Genomic DNA, 21,692 nt, shown 5'->3' with positions numbered 1-21,692 from the left:
GACTTAAAGAAATTATTTTGCTTAAATGATAAATGTCCCCTAAGCAATAGTACTTTTGGCAATTTTTTTTAAATGAAAATAAAGTAAAATATAAGAAATCTGTATTCAAACATAAAAGTTATCGCAGTCTTTACATCATGCTACATTTATTGTTTAATGATATACAGCAAATCTTATTGTAACTTATTACAATTTATAATAATTTAAGAAAGAAAGTTTTTTCGTCACAGCATCCTCTCTCTCTTAGGATGTTTAAATCGACTTAATAACTGGATATTAAAATTATTATGTTTGTATATTTCAAATAAATTACGATACACCATTAATTAAGTAATTTTTAATTTGGGGGTAATTAAATTGAAACATGATTTTTTTCGAGCGTTTGTAATTTTTTTTACAGCCTATAGATGGCAGTCAAGTAACAAGTGGCGAAAATCATAATAAAATACAAAGGTAATTGTTTTATGTTAGTTTATATTTTTGCTAAACTGACAATAGTTAATAAATAAACACTTTTAAACAATGTATTGATAACAATAACGAAAGTACTAAACCATCCTTTTACAAAGAAAAACGCTTGAAAAAATAATATTCATTTGTATTGCTTTCTCCGGCGGCTCAGCGGGAAGTTTAAAGGCTTAATGTTGTAGTATAATATGCATATCCCTGGAAAGGAAAATAGCACAACAACAATAGAAAGACTACAAACCTCTATTAAAATAACATTCAAAGAGGGAAGAAGAGTTTCAACCAACAGCTGACCTGTACAACACCTGAACTGTACAACATTTGACCTGTGCAACACCTGACCTGTACAACATCTTAATTCCGATGACGATCTGAGCTTGGTAAAAATCTTGACTGTGAACTATCTGGACTCTGTCCACTAATAAAAGGGAACAAATTTTAGACTAATAAATCTGCAAATATTCAGTTGACCCATCATGGAGCTTGAGAACTTGTAACGCTGAATGTGAGAGCTAGATATTTTTAAAACAACAAAAGCTTGAAAAATCACAATCTCGTGAGCAAAGTTATTTGGTTTGTTTTTTGAATTTCGCGCAAAGCTACACGAGGGCTCTCTGCGCTAGCCATCCATAATTTAGCAGTATAAGATTAAAGGGAAAGCAGCTAATCATCACCACCCACAGCAAACTTGTGAGCTACTCCTTTAACCAACGAATAATGGAATTGACCGTCAGATTATAACACTCCCACAGCTGAAAGGTCAACCATATTTGGCGTGACAGGGATTCAAACCAGTGACCACCTGGCCATGGTGGCCCGAGCGAGGTTATACTTATGAACTTTAAGTTACATTTGAACTGTTTATCAAAGCCTACTGATACTCAAAAGCTAAAATGTTTTACGTAAGGAAAACAGCATAACTTTCTAAGTATCCTGTACACAAACTAGATATACTGCTCAAAATAATTAAAGGAAAAGTATAAATTTCAGTATATTTTTGTCATAACTAAATGTATGTATGAAAAACATATCCTTTCCTTTACAAGTGTATTGTTTAAGCTTGCGAGTGAAGTTTGAAGCAACTCAAACGAAACCCACCTCACTCAAGGAGAATACAACTGAACGTACCCTATATAAAGCTGTTACGTGAAACTATGCATTCCTCATTAATTAAACACCAACATGGATCTTTTGCGGCTCGTTTTGTCAGTGTGTACCTTCATCTTGTGGACCCAAGCAGTCAGGCGTCATCTGACAGAGAACGAGGAGGCCAGGGCGGTCCAGATGCTGGAGGATGGCCAGACCCAAAGGAGGGTGGCACAGTGCGTCGGTGTGTCACCAAGCGTCATCAATCGGCTTTGGCGACGCTACCAGGAGACGAATTCTTATGACAGGAGATCAGGTCAAGGCCGTCATCGCTGCACAACAGCCAGAGAGTACCGTTACATCGTGACTACCGTTTTGCGGGACAGGTTAGCTACGGCTCGGTCTCTGCGAAATGACTTTCAGCATTCCACTGGAACCAGTGTGTCGACCACAACAGTTCGCAATCGTCTGCACGAAGGACGCCTTAGGGTCAGACGGCCTACAAGATGAGTTATTCTGACAGCGCGGCACCGTGCAGCCAGGTTGGAGTTTGTTCGTCAGCACCTGGACTGGAAACTTCGCCAATGGGCTACCGTGCTGTAGACCAACGACAACAGGCTCTTTGTGTTTCATGATGATGGACGTGTGAGAGTGTGGAGACGCCGATAAGAGCGATTTTCCGCCTGTAACATTGTGCAAGTCGATGCTTATGGAGGAGGTTCTGTAATGGTCTGAGTAGGCATATGCTTTGGTAGCCGCATAGACATACTTATACTTGACAGGGGTGCTCTGAACGCATGACGATACAAAGACGAAGTTCTGGAACCCATTGTGAGGTTTTGCTGTTGCTGTCGGCGATGGGTTATTCTTATGCAGGTTAATGCTCAAGCCCACGTCGCCAGACTGTGTATGGGCTTCTTTGACGAGGAAGAAATAAAGACTTTTGAGTGGCCCGCCAGATCTCCAGATTTAAATCTGATTGAACATCGTTGGGATATGTTGTCGATGCGTGATGGTGAACGCCAGCACCCTCCTCAGAATGTGCAGGAACTTAGACAAGCCCTGGTAGACGATTGGGCTGCCTGCCATACCCCAAGATAACATCGATAGATCGATTCAAAGTGTGTCAAATCGGTGTTAGGAGTGTGTCACAGCCCGTGGAGGTCACACTATATATTGAATGTTTCAAACATTTCTTGAATAAACGCATGTAAACTGTTTAAAGTATTGTTTCATACGGGATATCAGTTTTGGTGATATTGGTCATTTTTAAAAAATTTATTTTTCCATGGTTTACCGTTTATCACACATTAAAAAAAGGTACAGATGGAACTGAAATGAGGCAAATTACCTAAAAATAAAAACACTATCACATTTGGAATACTGAGATAAATAATATAGGAAAATGTACTTGTTCCTTTAATTTTTTAGCAGCATATTATCCAGGAATACGAGGACGCGGGTTGGTCCTGTAATACAGATTCCTGAGCCTAACGAGTTGAGTTCGAATTCGTTCGATACTAGATCTTATATCACGCTCTTTACACTGTGGATGAGTGATAAGAGTGACAGTTAATCTGAGCGTATACGGTATACGGTTCGAAATAGAGTGTTGCTAAAACAGTCAGTCCACGGATTTACAAAGCTAAAATCAGGGGTTCTATTCCCCTCTCTGGACTCTGCAGATATCCTCTTGTGGCTTAGCTGTAAGAAAACAAACACACACGTACACTGACTGGCTTCCTATATTTTCGTCAGCAGAACAGAAATAAACATATATATAATAATTAATTACGGGCTCGGCATGGCTAAGTGTGTTAAGGCGTTCAACTCGTAAGGCGAGGGTCGCGGGTTTGAATCCCGGTCGCACCAAAACATACTCGCCCTTTCAGCCGTGGGGGCGTTATAATGTGACGGTCAATCCCACTCTTCATTGGTGAAAGAGTAGCCCAAGAGTTGGCGGGTGGGTGGTGATGACTATCTACCTCCCCTCTAGTCTTATCCTGCTAAATTAGGGACGGCTAGCTCAGACAGCCCTCAAGTAGCTTTGCGCGAAATTCAAAAAACAAAACTAATAAATTACGACATTAAGTTCTCATTGTAGTATCCTCTGAAGGTGCTTATTTTTACTATAGCAGGATGCTATAGTATCATTTTGTAGCAACATTTACGCATACGCTGCATAAAAGAGTTATATAGTAATTTAAATATATAAATATTTAACTAAGACAAGGCAATAAAAAACACTCCTGCAAAATAATTCACGAATCACAGATAAACCACAAATAATACATTTAATTGTTTTATTAAACTGAACATTATCGGGGTAATTTAAAGTAGGACAGTCACAATAGGCTGTTGTGAACTGATTGTTAGTTTTTCAAATGATGTTGTCACATTGTGAAGCCTAATCAAACCTGTTGTCACAATCGTTCGGATAGCAAGAGAAGTCAAACAATCATTCACAACAGGAGCAGAAGACTGTTATCTGAAAGCTATGACGACTAGTGCGAGACTGGCTCAAATGTTTGCAGATGCAAATGGATCTCACTTCACAACAGAAAAATAGAAGGTAAGCCAAATGTGCTTTCTCTACTCGTAGCAAAATGCAAAACATTCCGCTTGTGTACCAGAATGGAGAAGTGCTTTTTCTACACATGAATTTTGTTTCACCATACAGCTAGATACCAGATGTATGCTCCTTTCAAAAAAAAAAAAGCAATATGGTAATTAGGGCTGTGGTGGAAGCATGGTATGAGTAGGAATATATATATATATATATAACAACCTTTACATCTAGCCCAGCTGTGTATAGAATACACTTTTATTAAATAGGTCTGTATAGAATACACTTTTATTTTTCCAATAATAAAATATTAATAGCAACACGATTTGCCTTATAACAAAAATATCGAAGTTTAAATAGTAAATAGTAACATGATGAATCCTAATCCCTTGGTATAGATACAAGGTTAAGTTGACAATGACTCAGCGGTATGTCTGCGGAGTTACAACGCTAAACTCCAGGTTTCGATACCCGTGGTGGGCAGAGCACCGATAGTCCATTGCGTAGCTTTGTGCTTGATTCAAAACAACAACGACAAAGAGTAGCAATATCTTTACATAATAGGGATATTGGTAAGATATTTAATATTAACAAAATAATTATAACTAATTATAAGAAATAGAGGTATATAAAGTTTGATTCTATTTGAAATATAGAACCAAAAAATGGAGATATAGAAAAGTATTGTATTTTCCATGACTTTTTGACACAGTTTATGGAAACAAGTTTCTTATTTTTTCAATCAGTTAGATAAATTTGCCTTCACTGCAAGTAAAAAATTATGCAGTTGAAATTCCTTACAAAGACGCCTTTGTTTTAACTATTATACCGCACATCAAAGAAGAATACCTCAATTTTTACCAAACATCTAGTTCCGTAATCTGCATCTTTTTCACTGCCACGTGCACAAAAATAAAACCGCACTCTACACTAACTTCTCAGTGAGTACCTTTTAACAGTGAAAGTCAAATGAAGATTAGCGGTAGGTAATATTAACTGGCTGCTTTCCCTCTAGTCTGGGATCGGCATGGCCAGGTGGTTAAGGCACTCGACTCGTAATCCGAGGGAAGGTCGCGGGTTCGAATCCCCGTCACACCAAACATGCTCACTCTTTCAGCCGTGGGAGCGTTATAATGTGATGGTCAATCCAACTATTCGTTGATAAAAGAGTAACCCAAGTGTGGGCGATAGGTGGTGATGACTAGCTGCCTTCCTTCTAGTCTTACACTGCTAAATTAGGGACGGCTAGCGCAGATAGTCCTTGTGTAGCTTTGCGCGAAATTTAAAACAAAAACCAAGCCCTCTAGTCTACTACTTGGAAATAAGATCGGTTAGCATAGTTACCCTCGAGTAAGTAAGTAGTCTTGCGTGATTTTATGTCTAATGTTTTTTACAACAATATTGTGTAACCAAGAAACGGAATGCTTTTCAACTGAGATGACGAAAATATTGTTTCATTTTTCAACCTCTCCTCTGCAATATTTTGTTTTACACCTGTCTTACTTTTTAACTTTCTTCGATACACGTACACAATCTACAACAATGTTGATTAGTAAAGCTGCAGCTACAGATGTGGTCACAAACAAGCTCCGCCCACCAAGTCATGATGAATTTCTAGCAGCTGCAGGATGGAGATTTTTAAATTGGTTATAGGCCCAGCATTGACGTGTGGTTAAGACAGTCGACTCGTAATCCGAAGTTCGCGGGTTCGAATCCCAGTCACACCAAACATGCTCGCCCTTTCAGCCGTGGGAGCGTTACAATGTGATAATAAATCCCACTATTCGTTGGTAAAAGAGTAGCCCAAGAATTGACGGTGATAACTAGCTGCCTTCCTATAGTCTTACACTGCTAAATTATGGATGGCTAGCGCAGATAGGCCTCGTGTAGTCTCGCGCGAAATTCAAAACAAGCAAAACCAAACTGATTATAAAATCAGCTTTGTTTCAAAACATTTTCAGTGATACGTAAATAATAAAGCAAAAGTACACATAATTTGTTTCTAATTTCACGCAAAGCTACACAAGGGCTATCTGTGTTAGCCGTCCCTAATTTAGCAGTGTAAGACTAGAGGGAAGGCAGCTAGTCATCACCACCCACCGCCAACTCTTGGGCTACTCTTTTACCAACGAATAATCGGATTGATCGTCACATTATAACATTTCCATGGCTGAAAGGGGCGAGTATGTTTGGTGCGACGGGGATTCGAATCTGCGACCCTCAGATTACGAATCGAACGCTTTAACCCACCTGGCCAGGCCGGGTCATACACATTCTCATAACTATATTCTAATCGTTTTTATGAATCGCCTTAATGTCACACATTATGGAAATCACGTTTTACAACTATGAATGATCCGTTGATGCCACACATTATATATATGGAGTTATAAATATTCATGTTGTTACACACTTAGGTATCTGGCCTAAATCTGCGTTAGACCAAATAGTGATAATTCCTTCCATTCTGTATTACACTATTAGAAAAATTCTTTGAATAAAATAGGAAATTTATCAAATTCATTGGATTACATTATCATCAAGCTTCACTTCTACTGAGCACCTCGGCGAGACTACAGATAACCCTGGAAACATATCTTTTAGAGAAATGGTTAAAGAAGAATCACAGCCTTGTCAACACTATGATTTGAAACGTGCAACATCCGACATCAGACAGCCTTGCTGTGTTTGGTGAAGTATAGCACAGGTAAAGTGTAAACTTTTCAAAAAAATGAAATAAGTGCAGTGATGATGCAAACACCATCCCTGTTATTTATTATCAAGTTCTACATATAATGATGTTCCAAGCGTAATATTTATTGTTTGTCTATTATTAGCTGGTTTAACGCTGTACTTTAGTTAAAGAAACACCAGACTTCTGTAGAAAAGCGAACTTCAAGGGGTAATGATAACATCGTTTACACTGGAATTGTGATTTATTTGTTTTTAGAATTACTACTAGTGTAATGGATTTACTGGTACATATTCATTTTAATATTAATGTTTGTTGCAGTTTAATATATATTTATAAATGTATGTAACTTATATTATTAAATATGTATTGAGATAGTACCGCTCATCTCTAAATTTGTTGAATATTCTCGAGTATAAGAATCAACATGTTTTACGAAAACGCTAACGTATCTTCGAATATTGTTGCCAACTTAACTTTCGAGAACCTCACCCTAAATGTTTATAAACCGACGCGCCAAGATACAGATTAATACGGTTAGTATACTATAAACTTAGGAATCTTTAGCTGTAAGAAACATTTATCAATCGGAAAACTACAGATACCTGCTTAGGAATGTTTATAATTTCAAACATTAAAAACCGTTTAACTTTCATAAATTAACTTCTGATGTTAATGTTTCTACGAGGGCATTAGATATTTTCATAGGAAAAAAAATTCAAGTATGGAGAAGCTAGCTGTCTTCCGATTAACATAAAATTAATTTGGTCATTGTCAACCGTCGATAAAATTTTCAGTTCCATAGCAGCGAGAAGACTATGTATTGGTTGTAAGTTTGTTAAACTTTTGTATATAAATGATTATTTATCATAACTGTTTTTTTTTTTTATAAATTGTATTGTTGTTTGCATATTAAAACATATTTGTGTTAAGAAAGAAAATCGTGTATCAATCTTCTCGGCAAATATTATATATATGATACATATCGATATTCAATTAATTTCTGAATTAAAATTAAAATTTCAGGCTATTTCAAATAGTAATGTGCAACATAATAAATCGAATACTCATGCAGAATAAATTATACTATCTGACAATTATAAACTGGGAGCTCGTGTCCAAGATCTGAATCAAAGACAAAATTCGTTCTAAAATAAAATTTAAATATTAATTTAATTTATATTTATCAGTGCCAACAAAATATGATCGTGTCTGACTATCAAGATTGTTTTAAATCACCCTCCTGCGAACAACTAGAAAGGAATTATTCGAAATTGTCAAAATTCTAGAATTAGAATATTATTAAACCAGTGAGAAAAAAAAAACTAAAAACGTGTGTTATTGAAATATTAGTCGATGATTATTTGTTGTCTGAGGAAGCGTAAGGGGAATATTCTAGTGTCTCCACTAGCCACTCAGAATTGAGTGATAAAGATAAGTTAAAAATCCAGTCAAAACTCAAATAAATCAATTTTGAACAAGCCTGTATCGAAGCAGAAAGAGAAAATAAACATCTCGAGGCGGAACAAGCTCGTATCAAAGCCGAAAGAGAACGACATGATATAAAACCCGAGAAAAGAAAGTAAACATTAATAGGCGAAACAAATTTGTATCGAAACTGAAAGAGAAAGTGAAGGGACGAGCTCTTATTGACCAATGCAAAATGACAACTTTGAACTCAATCAATATATTAATGCTTGTGTTCGAATTTCGTTCCAAGCTGCATGAGGACTATCTGCGCTAGCCATCCCTGATATAGGATTGTAAGTTGTGTTTCCTCATGTGTTGCGACTCGGGCTCAACCTTGACAATAAGCCAAAAGCAAATGGTGTACACTTATTCAGAGGATGAAATAATAGATTTATCCTACTGGCAATTCCCTGGTAAGTGACAATGATGGGCGTGATGGATCTGGCGCACCTGGTAAAGTTCCATTTTCGAAAAGTAAACTGATTGCTGAGCAAGAAAAATATCTGCAGATCACTTCATTATTTGAATATGCACTCCCAAAACATGAACTGAAGAAAGTTCCAAATGATTAGTTTTTCAAAACCTGTGTGCTCGTGAAAAAATTGGAACCACCAGATGTATCAGCTTTAGAGGACTGGGCTGTAGTTATCAATTCGTTGTTCAAAAAGAATATTGTTCTGAAATATTGAAAGTTACCCATGAATTCCTTGTAGGAAGTCACTCAGGTGTCAACAAGACATGTGACAAAATTATGAGACATTTCTTTTGGCCAAAATTAGGTACTATGTTTTTTAGTTTTGCGAAACTTTTCATACATGTAAATTAATTGGAAATTTAACCAGAAAATTCCTGTTTGTAGCTTTCAAAAAACCTCTCATTCGTCTCATTATTGGTTGTGTTGAGCCAAAAAGATAACCTTTGTGATTAAGCACTTTCAAGTGCTATGTAATTTTATAATTATAAGGTTACTTGTATTGACTGCGTTATAATACTGTCATGATTATCGAAGTTGTATAATTCTTTGACAGTATGTTATGTTTAGTGATTATTCGTAATGTATATGTAATGTTTTAGTGAAATATTTTTAAAACCAATTTTTAATCCTCCAAGCAAGGGGTTGTAATGTATTTACTAATGTATATTTATTTTAATAACGGTGCTTGTTTCAGTTTACTATATATTTAGAAATACATGTGACTTGTATTGTTTGATGTGTATTGTGAAAGCCTCTCCTATTCTCTAAATCTGTTAACGATTCTCTAGTGTAAGAATCAACAACATATTTTATGAAAGCATTAGCATATTTTCAAATATTATTGCCAACTGAACTTTCGAGAATCTCACCCTGAATGCTTATAAATCGACGCGCAAAGATACAGTTTAATACAGTTGGTATACTATAAACTTAGGAAACTATAACTGCGATAAGTGTTTAATAATCGGAAAACTACAGGTATGGACCAGGAACGTTTACAGATTTCGAACATTAAAAACTGTTTAACTTCTGTAAATTAACTTCGGATGTTAGTGTTTCTACGAGGACATTAGATATTTACATTGGAAAAAAAACACACGCATGAAGAAACTACCTGGCTTCTCGTAAAATAATGTGTACCAGTGTGTCAAGATAGAATGATTTCGCGCATTGTGAACCGTCGATAAAATTTTCAGTTCCAGACCAGAAAGAAGACTCAGTATTGATTGTAAGTTGGTAAGACTTTTGTGTATATATCATTATTTGTAATAATCGTTATTATAAACTGTATTGTTATTTGTATATTAAAATATATTTGTGTTAAGTGTTTGCGTTTTCTTAAAGCAAAGCCACATCGAGCTATCTGCTGTTTCCAACGCGGCGAAACGAACCCCTAATTTCAGCGTTGTAAATCCGTAGACTTACCGCCGTCTCAGCGGGGGTCATTTGTGTTAAGAAAGAAAATTATGTGTATCAGTGTTGTTGACAAATATCGTAAAGTTAATAAATATCGTTGTTGTTGTTTTGAATTAAGCACAAAGCTACACAATGGGCTATTTGTTCTCTGCCCACTAGGGGTATCGAAACCAGGTTTTTAGCTTTGTTAATACATATCGACATAACTTCTAAATTAAAATTTCAGGCTATTTCCAATTGTAATACGTGACGTAGTAAATCGACGAATTGTTATTTTGAATTAAGCACGAAGCTACACAAAGGGCTGTCTCTGATCAGCCCATCATGGTATCGAGACCTGGGGGGTGGGGCAAATTAGAGAATAGTCTGATATAACTTGTTAATAATAATACTTATTATATCGGATTCTCCGTTTCAAACTGTATCACTTCAACGAAACTGGTTGACACCATTGTTTTGGTTTTTGAGTTATGTAATAAAACTAACCAGAAGAAAAAACAACAACAAAATAAACAAACTTTTTGTTATGATTTACAGACATTACTGGAACTTGTGAGTCAATCATTACATAGATATTGTTATAAAAGAAACACTGTACAGTGTTGTAAAGTTCTAATGACCTAATAAGGAGATATTTAAAGTTTCATTTCGATGAGAAATCTGAACCATTTCTAAATATTTAGAGCTACTATCTGTCTGATAATGAAGTCAAATATAAGCCTCTTTTGCTGAAGTTTCATATACAGGCATAGGGTGAATAATTAATCATTACCAATCGCAGTGAACGGCTGATAAGAGAAAAAAAAGTTCTCTGAAGGAATAAATGACATTACTTTGAAATGGTGATTTTGTTTTGCTTTGGGTGATTTATACGTATATAAATAATATAAGAAATTGGAAGGTAATAAAGTAAGAAATTATACTTTTGGAAATAAAGCATGTGAAAAATCGTTAGTTTTGTTTTTCATTTTATTGGTGACGTTCCAAACTAATGCATGACGTTCTGGAGTGTCCGGCATGGCCAGGTGGGTTAAGGCGTTCGACTTGTAATCTGAAGGTCGCGGATTCGAATCCCTGTCACACCAAACATGCTCGCCCTTTCAGTCGTGGGGGCGTTATAATGTGACGATCAAACCCACTATTCGTTGGTAAAAGAGTAGCCCAAGAGTTGGCGGTGGGTGGTGGTGACTAGCTGCCTTACATCTAGTGTCAAACTGCTAAGTTAAGGACGACTAGCGCAGATAGCCCTCGAGTAGCTTTGCGCGATTTAAAAAAAAACAACAACAAACAAACAAGACGTTCTGGAAGTGATACTGTACACGTGACAACTATGTTACACAAGACAGAAATAATGCACGTTAACAATATAATACTGACAATATATCAAAGCTCAACCAAAGCTATTGGTTATATCAGAGAAAGTAAAAAATTAGTTACTATAAGATATATAAAACACAAAATCAAAGTTATTATGAATAACTTATAAAACGTTAAAAGAAATGACAGAATATTTAGAAAGATTAGAATAAATGAAGAAGAAATGTTTTTTTTTAAACTTATAAATAAATCGAACTGTTAGTTAATACTAAAACATCACAACCCCACTGTGCACGTTTGATAGCTAGCGGACTCCGCTCGCAAACTTTCAGACCTTTATAATGTAATGGTCAATCCCACTTTTTGTTTGTAGAATAGTAGTTGAAGAGTTAGTAACGGTGTTGTTCACTAGCTGTCTTCTCTCTAGTCTATCATTTCAAAACTACAGACAGTTATTGCAGTCTTGAGTAGCTTTGCTCCAAATTCCACACACACACACACACAAAATAGAAAATTCTCAATACCCGTGATTCTTGGAATTCTTTTTGGCAGGATTAGAGCAACTTAATATATAAACCCTTGAGCGTGATCAGACATATCAATCAAAACAATTTGACCTTCTGTGTACAAAACTGGAGTTAGGACTAAAACCGATCAAGAGTTAGGAGTTAAAAGTTTGTACTTGAATAAAAAATAAAACCAAACCCAGAAGTACACTACGAAACTCTGTGCCACAGCTAAAAAAAATGTACTACTAAAGTAACTAATTTATTTCATTTTCAACTCTGATTCATATATTGCTATTTGAACAGTATGCCATAATGCATATTACTTTCAAATACTTAACTGAAATGCTACGAAAGTATTAAACGAGCACACTGGTGAAAATTTGGTGGCAATTGTTACGAAGTATATTGTAAAGTAAATAGTGGTTTGCGAGGGTGGAATAGCTGTTAACAGAATAGACTGAGTTAGGGCCCTCAACAGATGTTCTGTTATCAATATCTGTTCGTTCCAATTTTAGCATCACATGATAACTGTAGTTTATTGGGAAGTTGACTATGAAAAGTTAATTTTTAATGTTAATGTCTCGTTTATAAAACAAAAAAGTTAAAGGTTCATTAGAGTTGATCGTATTGTTCTTTATGATTATGAGAAAGTTGTCAAGAATTATACGAGTGTTTGGCATGTTGAACAGATTGCACGTGAGTGTAAAGGGCATGCACGTGTGTTCAGTAGCAGTAGAAGCGTGCCGACTGAAATGAGGTTACTCACGTGTCGTTTAAATTTTACTATGGTGAAAGAAGTGTACTGCGCAGTCACATTTTGAGAAAATATTGAAGCATCTTAATAGATTCATTATTATTATCTTGATCGTTACTGCAAAGTCTATGTAATCTAGTATGTTGTCATATGAAGATACTTCTATCAACGTATGGAGGATGGCCTTAGTAGAAATGTAAGTAATTGTCTCTGTCCGTCGCTCTTATTGTACCAACATTGTAAGATGACCACCATTTAGTCAGCAAAATATTTACGTCTGAAATGAAGTGTTTTGCCAGGAAACGGAAGACGTGTATTTGAAAGATGTTAAGTGGATTTAACAAACTGAAACTAAAAATCGAGTTTATCATTACTGCTATTACGTTACATATTGTAATTTATCTCGAATGAGTCTCTGATTACTTATGTTACGTAGTGACTTGAATGTAGAAGTTAATTAAATGTCAATATGTATTAAATATATGATATTTGCCTAGAAGATTGATACGGACAATTTTCTTTCTTAATACAAATATACACTAGACGGCCAAAAGTATGTGGACACCCTTTCTAATTAGTGGATTTGGCTATTTCAGCCACACCCATTGCTAACAGGTGCATAAAATCAAACATACAGCCAAAGACAAACACTGGCAGTAGAATGGATCGTACTGAAAAGCTCAGTGACATTCAACGTAGCATTGCCACAGGATGTCATCTATCCAACAAGTCAGTTCATCAAATTTCTGCCCTGCTAGAGCTGCCCAGGTCAACTGTAAGTGCTGTTATTGTGAAGTGAAAACGTCTAGGAGCAACAACAGCTCAGCCACGAAACGGTAGGCCGCGCAAGCTCACAGAACGGGACCGCTGAGTGCTGAAGCGCGTTAAAATCGTCCGTCCACAGTTGCAACACTCACTATCGAGTTCCAAACTGTCTCTGGAAGCAACGTCAGCACAAGAACTGTTCGTAGGGAACTTGGCTGGAGTCGTGTAAAGCACACCGCCATTGGACTCTGGAGCAGTGGAAATACGTTCTCTGGAGTGATGAATCACGCTTCACTATTTGGCAGTCTGAAGGACGAATCTATATTTGGCGGATGTCGGGAGAATGCTACTTGCCTGAATGCACAGTGTCAACTGTAAAGTTTTGCAGAGGAGGAATAATGGTCTGAGGCTGTTTTTCATGATTTGGACAAGGATTTTTAGTTCAAGTGAAAGGAAATCTTAATGCTACAGCATACAATGACATTCTAGAGAACTGTTTGCTTCCAACTTTGTGGCAATAGTTTAGGGAAGGTCCTTTTTTCAGCATGACAATGCCCCCGTGCACAAAGTGAGGTCCATAAAGATATGGTTTGCCAAGGCTGGTGTGGAAGAACTTGTCTGGCCTACACAGAGCCCTGACCTCAACCCCATCGAACACCTTTGGGATGAATTTGAACACCGACTGCGAACCAGGCCTTCTCACTCGACATCATTGCCCGACCTTACTAATGCTCTTGTGGCTGAATAGGAGCAAATCTCTGCAGCCATATTCCAAAATCTAGTGAAAAGCCTTCCCAGAAGAGTGGAGGTTGTTATAGCAGGAAAGAAAGGATCAACTCCATATTAATACCAATGGTTTTGGAATGAGATGTTCAACAAGCACATATGGGTGTGATGGTTGGGTGTCGACATACTTTTGACCATGAAGTGTATGTTAATATATACAAAATACAATTTATATTTAAATTTATTACAAATAATAATTTATATACAAGAGTTTTACAGACTTACAGACAATAATTGTCTTATGTCCAGCCTAGAACTGAATATTTTACTAATTTTTTTATTTAGGCCCACGACGAGCAAATTTATTTTAAGTTGATACTGCCAAACGTCGCTTAAGCTGCCTAGCTTGGTCGGCCTCACAACGGTTATAAGCTCACTTCTTACCGAAGAAGATATTTAATATCCTCATAGAAGTAAAAACGTTCGAGGAAATTTACGGAAGTTGAACGATTTATAATGTTCGATATCTATAACGTTCCTGGTCCAATTCTCTAGTTTTCAAATTAATAAGCGTTAATCACAATTGCAGCTCCCAAGGCTTATAGTATACTGACCGTAGCTGATCAACGATACTTTTTTCTGTTTATTGATTAGCTGCTTTTATACGAATCACACGAGACTCTTAGAACTTTCGGTAATGTTCGAACACGCTAGTGTTTTCGTAAAACAAATATTACTGATTCGTGTTCTCAAGAATCTTCTACAAATTTAAAGAACAGGCGTGTCTTGCACAATACGCATCCATGAAACAAGCGTAGTTATTGAAATAAAAGTAAAACGGTAAATCTGTCACTCTGTGTGCAGCTCCATCAAAACACCATCAATATATCTATAACAAGGTTGGGAGATCACTTGTGTAGAAAACATGCAATCTAAAAACGTAGTTAGCCTAAAAGGTACTCATTTTGATTCTATGGGTATATCCTTCACTTGTTTATATAATTTGTTCTTCGAGAAAACATGTTTGGTGATAGTTTTCAGTATGTGGTCAATCTAGTGCTATAGAGCTTTAAGTTCCATCTTCCTTAGAATGGAATTGTACAGTAATGTTACGTCAAATTAGAATGAATCGGGTTAACTATAAATAAAATTATTAGGGAAGGTGCACGGTAAACTTTAGGCCTAACAGAATTGTCTGGCTTATGCATCTCATGAAGTAAATAGAATACATAATTTATACTTTTTTCAATTAAATTCTTAGCTTCATGACAAATAGAAGTTTGTCGTCTTTTTATCAATAGTTCAGTCGTTGTACAGATAGTGTTCTCACAAAACGTATAGAGCAATTTATTTTGGCTATACAAGATCAAGACGGAAGAAGTAATTTACAATACACATTGTTGTAATGGTTGGTGGCTTCTTATTTATTCTTCATAGAGAAAACGAAAATTCCAGTCCATGTAACAATAACACAAACGTCATTTCTTTGAATTTCACGAATAACGTAATCAACGTTCAACGACAGGCTTGAATAGACAAATAAAGTACTTCTAACAAAGATCCTACTTACTTACAATTCAGTGACATTTCTTGGTTGAAACTGAAATTTGATAATCACAGAATTTACAATGCAGACAAATTAACTAAATCATGAACTTATCGGTTGTTAACTGACAAACAAACCCAATAATTTAATCTAGCACAACTTTCTCTTTTATAAATGGTTTCAGTTGTTTCCTAAACTTTGGCCTGAAGTCCACACTCATGTTAGGCTAAACTTCTTTCTCGTTAAACAGAAATAGAAATTTCTGGTGACATCTACATAAAACAGACACACGCTACAACAATATTTAAACCAAGTAATTTTAAATACAAATTTTTGAATTAACTTAGATTTATTGTAAAAAAACAAAAAAACAAGATTCTTTACAAATTGTACGGATTCGACATGGCCAGGTGGTTAAGGCACTCGACTCGTAATCTGAGGGTCGCGGGTCGAATCCCCATCACACAAAACACGCTCGTCCTTTCAGCTGTGGGTGCGTTATAATGTTATGGTCAATCCCACTATTCATTCGTAAAGAGTAGCCCAAGAGTTCGTAGAGGGTGGTGATTACTAGCTGCTCTTCCTCTAGTCTTACACTGCTAAATTAGGAACGGCTAGCGCAGATAGCCCTCGTGTAACTTTGCGCGAAATTCAAAACAAACAAACAAATTGTACTAGCCTAATGTGGTAGTCTTTAATCTAGCATGCTAGTTTTATTAACACCCTGGCTAAAGGCATTTGGTCTAAAGTAAAAAAAATATATAGTGGTATTTCAAATAAGAATAAATTTGCAGTTTCAAGTAAACATATTTGTACTGTATCTAATGCCCAGACGTTGCCCGGTAGATAGCGTGCCTGGATTTTTAATCCAAAGATTTATGTTTCACGTCAATAGAATTCACTCACAGCTTTTAATTTTGGGTGCGCTATATGAGAGACAGTCCAGTTCAACTATTACTATTACCTTACATAACAGAAACCTAAACGTTGACGGAAGATGTTCAATAGATACCTGCCTTCTAGTCTATTCTTTCAAAATTAATTTCAGTTATGCACAAATAGGCTTTGTGCAGCTATAATCGAAAATTAAAAAACAAACAAAAATATACATTTTGTGATTTTTACGCATGTTTTCACAAGAAGACAAAAAATTGCAAAACTAATTTTTTCGCTAAATGTGCACGAAATAAACCGTTTTAAGAAAAACTTTAGATTTTTTAATGACATAATCTGAAACTTTGTACTTTTATTAAACTTTTCACAGTTAAGCGATCTAATATCACAAGCTGTATTCACTTAGTTGTCTCAGAGGCCCGGCATGGCCAAGCGTGTTAAGGCATGCTACTCGTAATCTGAGGGTCGCGGTTTCGCATCCCCGTCGCGCCAAACATGCTCGCCCTTTCAGCCGTGGGGATGTTATAATGTGCAGTAAATCCACTAATCGTTGATAAAAGAGCAGCCAAGAGTTGGTGGTGATGACTAGCTGCCTTCCCTCTGGTCTTACACTACTAAATTAGGGACGGCTAGCACAGGTAGCCCTCGAGTAGCTTTGTGCGAAATTCAAACAAACAAAAATAAACTAGTTGTCTCAGTTCTCTTTTAAATTTTTCGAATATTTTACTTCGTGTAATCGGTATTTGTTATAAAGAAAAACAAGAAAATGACAGACATAAGGTACAATTGTTAAAGTAAAGAGTTACAAAGAGACGTAAATAACATGCGAATTCAAGAAAATAAATAGGTGTACTTGGTCTTTCGTGATGATTCAATATTTAAGTTAGTGAAGAAATGGTTAAGGAGGTTATTTATTTTTAATTTAATTTGTTACATTTGTAAAGTACGATGAACCACGTGCTTGGAAATTTTATACATTTCAGTAAAACTGTGGCAACACACATGAAGCATTAGAAACTCATGTGGACAACAGCTACCTGTTTGAAAAAATAACATAAATGTAGCAATAGGAGATATTCTAGGCTTTTATTTTTTGAGCGTGTGTGTGTTTTTCTGAACGGCTATTCAGAAAAAGCTCTTCAAAGTCATTTTATCAATTTGGTAGCCAGTGTATTTTGTTTCTGTTTCGCACAAGGCGAACTATTGTTTAGAAGCTGTTAACGATCTAGCCTTTGTATGCTCAACAAAGTAACTCATTACTGGCTGATGTGGTGAACGTTTATGAAGTGTGGTTGTTATATAACAATGAGTTATCTGTTTGAAATAACGTACACTGATAATGTGAAGAAAAAACTGTCACGTGGTTATACCTCTTCAACATTAGCGTGGTAATACGTAAGTTACGTAAACCATCCGTGTTGCACGGAGGTTAAGAGTATACCGTTGTATGCATTTTATATTTATTGTTTTGATCACAAAAGTCCATCACCACCAAAACAACTGCTACCATTTCAAAACCGTTTAGGCATTTATGTCTGGGTCTAATGACCACTCGAAAACAAATTTCTTGGGAAAGTATATAGTTTATTGTATGTCTGATCACAAAGTATCGTGAAAAGTGTTCTTTCTGACACAGGTAACGGTATATAAAACTTTTAGACTAACACAAAATGTTCATCAAGGGAAGAAATATTTCCCACAAAATTAACTTTAAACTGTGTAATTTCTACGGGGTGGAGAAAGATTGTTTGTTTGTTTTTTGAATTTCGCACAAACTACTCGAGGGCTATCTGTGATAGCCGTCCTTAATTTAGCAGTGTAAGACTAGAAGGAAGGCAGCTAGTCATCACCACCCACCGCCAAATCTTGGGCTACTCTTTTACCAACGAATAGTGGGATTGACCGTCACATTATAACGCCCCCACGGCTGAAAGAGCGAGCATGTTTGGCGCGAACGGGGATGCAAACCCGCGACCCTCAGATTAGGAGTCGCACGCCTTAACACGCTTGGCCATGCCGGGCCAAGGAAGGGGTAAGAAAACTTTGTTGTTTAAAAGCAGTAGATATACAGAGATAAGAAATAAACTGCAACGAAAACAAGTTCAATCAACAGCGTGTCCAGTACGAGTTTTAATTTTTATAATCGTAATAATACGTAAGAACTGACTTAATATATAACACTTGTACGTTTTATATTCTACGGTCATATCCTAATTACTTCTCTTTCTCTCAAAGATGGTTTATATATATTTTTGAGGAGAACGTATGGTAACAAATCTAATACGTTTTTCGTATGTTATGAAAGTTTAGTCTTAACGTCTCATTGATGAGCCTTTGAAAACACATAACGCCCGAGTTCGTAAAAGTACCATTACTTAAATTTTATTTTTGAAACTGGCGTAATATACCATCAAAAGATAGGATACTTGCACACACCCCTTCAGTGGCACAGCAGCATGTCAACCGACGTACAACGCTAAAGACCTGATTTCGATACTCATGGTGGCCACGAGCATAGCATTGTGCTTAACTTGAAACAAACAAACATAGGATATTTATAAAATCCTCCGAGAAATTCCTTTGATGAAAAATACGTTGTTAATTAACATTAATTTTTTTTACATAAAGTCATGTGATATTATCATTGCACGTGCAAATCTGAACGAATTTTATTTATTTTGTTTTTTATCTTTTTGAATTATTGTTTAAGTACAAGCTTGTTAAAGTTAATAATTCACATGATCAAAGTTTTCTGTGCTTCACGTTCGACCATGAAGACTGGTTTCTTAAGAAAAATTTAAGGAAAAATAGTTCACCGATGACTATATTAGAAGCAGAAATTGTAGCAAAAAGGCTACAACATTATTCATTCCTAATGAGTTTAAACTACAATTTTCTGAATATAATGATGATGACAGAAACAAGGTTCTTTATGATAAACTAGAGTGGCTTATCCTGCTAAACAGCTTTTCAAATTTTGTCTTAAATGTTATTATACCAAAAACCTACTAAGTTTTTTAACACATCTAGCATCGTATTAAAATGTCTTAAGTTTTATCATACCATATCTTTACTAAGTTTCCATACCTACCAAGTAAGTACCATAACAAACTACGACTTAGGTACTATCAAACCACAAAGAAGTTGTCATACTTGACCAAACAACTTATTAAATCATCAAACTATAGTTTAATTGCTGTCATCGAATTTACCAAGTTTAGGCTTACATGTTAGCAAGATAATGAAAAAAACAACCAACGAAGACGGACTTCGCAAAGGTTTGTGCTATTCACTAATAAAAATATACTTACACGTATTTTAAACTTTTTTGACGTGTTACTGTACATGCTAATGTCAGTAATTCTCTCTATACATTAAAAAGGATTATACAAATGTTGTTTTATTCTGCAATGCACAACTTTAAGTACGACTGCGTTATTACACCATTTACAATTACTTCCTTATAGTGTACTCAATTCTAAAGCTAAGCACATTTTTGTTACTCTGAGGTTGACATCGGTGTTTTAATAATCGGAAAATCGGATTCGTTTTATCCATCTCTTACATTATATCTGTGTAACCAATTTTTTCTCACGTGCTATTTTTTCTAACAAAATTAAGTACAAATTTATAACTTATGAATTTCACATATTTTAGTTAGGCTCAGTATGGAAAGTTTGCTAGGATTATAAAAAGGCGTCATGTTAGTGATTGTAGTTTATTTGACTGTTACAAGTATCCGAGGGCCTAACGAAATGTCTTCATGAATAAACAACAACAAAAAAAACGCTCAATTAGTTTAACTGCTAAACGTGAACAAAAATGTGTCTGTGTAAAAAACTCTGAAATATGCTGTTTTTCAAATAAATAGTTTAAGAAATGTCACCTTTGTATTTGAATATTTGCTGAATGTAACGAAAAATAACCGAATAACTAAAAGAAAAATACTCAATATTTTGTTATATCTTTCACGTTTTTGTGATAAATGTAAATGTGTTATCTCATAGAAAAATTATGCTGATCTTTTGAATTTTTATTCAGATACAAGCCACCAAGAGTTAACAAATGGCAAGATGAAAAGTGGTTATGATCCTGAAAACTTAATTTTTGAGAAAGTTTTAAAGTGAAATTGGACTCATCATACTAGTTCGATAAACTATGATCCAAGTGTTACATAAAATGGGAAAAAATTAATTGAATTAAACCACATATGAAAATAAATTATGAGTGATTGAGTGAGTCTTCGAATTTATAACGCTTAATCCGAGTTACAATACTTGTGGTGGAAATGATCCAAACAGACCGTTTTGCATTGTGTAGTTTTTCCTTAACTACGAGCAAAAAAAAATAAATAAATTTAAACTGTTTCATTAACAGTTTAGTTTGTTTTTTGGAATTTCGCGCAAAGCTACAGGAGGACTATCTGCGCTCGCTATCCTCAATTCAGAAGTTTAAGACTAGAGGGAAGGCAGCTAGTCATCACCACCTACCGCCAACTCTTGGGCTATTCTTTTACCAACCAATAGTGAGATTGACCTTAACATTATAACGCTCCCTCGGCTGACGGAGATTCGAATCCGATACTCTCAGATTACGAGTCGAACGCCTTAACCCACCTGGCCATGTTGGGCCAATTATGAGTGAAATTGGTTCAACTGTAAAAAATTGGATGAAAAACAGAATGAAACTCTATCCGCAATTTGTATTTACCGAGATAATTTGTCTGTGTGAATGTGTAAGTAATGCGTATGTATAAGTGAGTGTGTGTGTTTTCTTATAGCAAAGCTACATCGGGTTATCTGCTTAATCCACTTAGAAGAATCGAACATAATTAATACGAAAAAAATAAATCTACTCCACGTTTACAATTACGTTTCAGATACCGATATTTAGCTAAGTCAATCGTGGCATAATTATTTAATTTTTTTTTACATAACGTATTATAATTCTGAATAGCCTGAAACTGATTTAAATGACAATTTAGTTTTGTAACTTAAATAAATGTGGA

The sequence above is a fragment of the Tachypleus tridentatus genome, chromosome 12, assembly GCF_004210375.1.
Source record: "Tachypleus tridentatus isolate NWPU-2018 chromosome 12, ASM421037v1, whole genome shotgun sequence".
NCBI lineage: Eukaryota > Metazoa > Arthropoda > Merostomata > Xiphosura > Limulidae > Tachypleus > Tachypleus tridentatus.
The sequence above is the reverse complement of the archived record's forward strand: the minus strand, read 5'-3'. Positions refer to the sequence as shown.